General features: G+C 41.8%; 1 non-coding gene across 1 annotated transcript; it reads left to right on the top strand.

The window, feature by feature from the left end:
- The first annotated feature begins 2,079 nt into the window (after nt 1-2,079).
- On the top strand, nt 2,080-2,162 carry TRNAF-AAA (transfer RNA phenylalanine (anticodon AAA)). The gene has a single exon. It is a non-coding gene; the product is annotated as a tRNA-Phe (tRNA).
- The last annotated feature ends 1,200 nt before the right edge of the window (nt 2,163-3,362 follow it).

The following is a 3,362-nucleotide window of genomic DNA, read 5'->3' as shown; positions in this document are numbered from 1 at the left end:
GCTTCATCATAATTAGGCACGCAGTCATTAGCCACAGCTCTGATCATGGGTCACGGAGGTCAGTTTCAATAATTCCTCAAAAACCTAACCATGCAGTCCCCCCTAACTGTGTAGTTATCTTGCTTTACTGCTGTTTGTGTGATTAGCTGGGAGGAGCTCACGGCAGCATCCTCCCAATAAAAGTGTAGATGGACCGCTCCTTAACTCTTTCTTGCTTCATATACAGATGGCTTGAGGAGGTACAGGGGAGATGCAGGTCTACTAGACAGAATAGAAGATCTGCGCCAGGTGTGTTTTTCTGCATTGGTGTCCCATCACAGGCCCACAAGTGTATGTGTGATCTTTGACTCCTGGCAGTTCACAAGCAGGCGGCCAGGAAACGGTTTCAGCCTATCAACCACTGAGGAGACAAAGCCTTTGTATAAGGAATGAGGAAGCAATGAACACATTCAGCCTATCACAGGAGTTCCCTGAGTGTTCCGAATTATACATTCTCCATGTCACTGTATGTTATTGAGCCCAAGTAGCTCGCTGTGATCGTATAGTGGTTAGTACTCTGCGTTGTGGCCGCATCAACCTCGGTTTGAATCCGAGTCACGGCATTGTGGTTGGCAATGTCACGGCAGTTGGGTTTTTCTTTTACCAAATGTACCAGTTGTTTTTGTAAAATGTCTATTAAAAACAGATCCTTTAAAATATTTAAACGATCTAACGACAAATTATTTAAACACACATGATTATAAGATGTAGCTATATTGTACCTACTGACATAAATTATCGTTCTTGAACCTATTTGCGGTGGGGGGAACGGAGCTCTCCAAAATGCCAATCAGAATGCAGTTGCAGTTGAGTGACCTGTGTTGTGGCTGTCTAGAGGGAATGCACAAATGTAGCTGTCTCGCAGCCCAATCCAGACGTCAATTGGAGACATGTTTTCAGGCAAATAGAGCAGTAAGTGCAGAGAAATGCTCACTCTCTAAAAATGGCATTTATAAAATAGTAAAGTTAAATCCAACCTCACCAGTAAATAGGATTTATCAATAAATAAATAAAGCTTCTCCTCTCTGATATGGAATTACCCCCCAAAAAGTATAAGGGAATACCCAATGCTAACCTATGAGAGGGGCAGACCTCACAGTAGTGAAAAATGTAATAGACTGTTTGGTACTACCAGGACATGCAAACTACCACAATACATGTCTTACCTTTTACTTACTTAGCATGATGCCCCTAGGACTACCTAGGGCCTACCATAGGGGTTAATTATATGTAATAAAATTGTAGTTTAAGGCTTGGCAAGTAGTTTTAAATGGCAAGTTGAAGTGGCAGTACACTGCAGCACAGGCACTGCAGTAGCAGGCTTGAGACAGGTTTGAAATGCTACTTCTTTGGGCGGCACAATCAGTCCCTGGGTATATGGTATACCACTTTACAAGGGGCTTTCAAGTCAATTAAATCTGTCAGTCAAGTATACTCCAATTACACACATGATTAGGGAAGAAGCACGTGCACTTCAGCACTGATTAGTAGCGATAAAGTGATCAGAGTCCTAAGGCCAACAAATAGATACAGCAAAATGCGTAGGTGAAAAGCAATAAGGTAGGGTTCAGGCCACCTTAAGAATGCAAGGTCTAACAAAAACAAACTAAGGATAACATGAGTAAAACATCAGGTTTCTCTACGGCATTTGGTGAGACAAGTGTGCCTTCTTTTATCTTCCATAAATGCAATCTTTCCCTGACCCCTTTATTATATAGCTCTTCAAGTAAAAAAGATAAAGCACTTACAAAGGAGCCTCAAATACTCAAAGATGGTAGACTTCTGTAATATGGGCCATAGACTAAAAGCAGCACGAAAACAGAGTGCAATAGGGTCCCAAAAACTTGAGTGCCACATGAGAGTATGAATGAAAGCCTATCCTTTTCCAAACTAGAGATATACTCATGCAATTTTTGTTTTTAGGAGAGAATGTGCCTGCTGAAAAATACATTATTTAAAAAAAGTGCATTGCAGAATACCAGGAATTTGCTGTGGGACACCTTGAAAACTTTCATACAGATTATTTGCACAAAACTTACAGTCAGTTGTGGCCGAGTGGTTAAGGCGATGGACTAAAAATCCATTGGGGTCTCCCCGCGCAGGTTCGAATCCTGCCAACAACGAGAAACTTTTTAACATCGTCTACAATTTCAGAAGTTAACCTTTAGAATTTCTTCCATGTCAGTTTTATAAATAGGTGGCTTATTTTGGTGTCACTATTGCCCTTTCACATATTTATTATCGCTACCCCTTTCATATCTTTGCTATAACTCTCGTCCTACATTAGCGCTGGTGCAAACACTTCAAATTATTATACCCTGGCTCTCTCAGTCATACCATTCATGCACTTGAAACTTACTTTACCAATAAAAGAAGCAAATAGAGAAATAAAACAAAAGTGCTTGCTGGATTAGGCAAACACACTTCATAAAACTGCATTTTCTTTTCTATTCTCCCCGTGTTACAAGCTTAACTGCTCCCTGTGTAATTTCTCTTAGCCTGCTGTCCCAGGAAGAGAATTTTATCTACAGGCTCTTTCCGTGTTTTTTTCCTAGTCTTTCTTTCCCTTTTCTTAGATTTGTAACTGTTCCTTTATGTGCTCTATTTAGGCGCCATTAATCTCATTTGAGCTCCTTGTACCTGCTGCTGTTTTCTCCACACCTCATACTGCCTTTTCCCTCTTTCTCTCTTTCTCTGAGGTTGGTGGCTACTTTCCAAAGCTTCTGATGCCCCAATGTTCCTTCATCTTGTTGTCAGACGTGAATTGGAAAAGCAACCAAATTAACAAGCCTTTACCACTCATATATGGCAGAGGTTTATACTTTAATTGAGCTAAGAAAAGCGTGTTGTGGGGCCCCTACGAGCCATGGTGCTTGCTTCATCATAATTAGGCACGCAGTCATTAGCCACAGCTCTGATCATGGGTCACTGAGGTCAGTTTCAATAATTCCTCAAAAACCTAACCATGCAGTCCCCCCTAACTGTGTAGTTATCTTGCTTTACTGCTGTTTGTGTGATTAGCTGGGAGGAGCTCACGGCAACATCCTCCCTATAAAAGTGTAGATGGACCGCTCCTTAACTTTTTCTTGCTTCACATACAGATGGCTTGAGGTGGTGCAGGGGAGATGCAGGTCTAATAGACAGATTAGAAGATCTGCGCCAGGTGTGCTTCTCTGCATTGGTGTCCCATCACAGGCCCACAAGTGTATGTGTGATCTTTGACTTCTGGCAGTTCACAAGCAGGCGGCCAGGAAACAGTTTCAGCCTATCAGCCACTGAGGAGACAAAGCCTTTGTATAAGGAATGAGGAAGCAATGAACACA

This window comes from Lissotriton helveticus, chromosome 12, assembly GCF_964261635.1.
Source record: "Lissotriton helveticus chromosome 12, aLisHel1.1, whole genome shotgun sequence".
NCBI classification, from domain to species: Eukaryota; Metazoa; Chordata; class Amphibia; order Caudata; family Salamandridae; genus Lissotriton; species Lissotriton helveticus.
The sequence above is the reverse complement of the archived record's forward strand: the minus strand, read 5'-3'. Positions and strand labels throughout refer to the sequence as shown.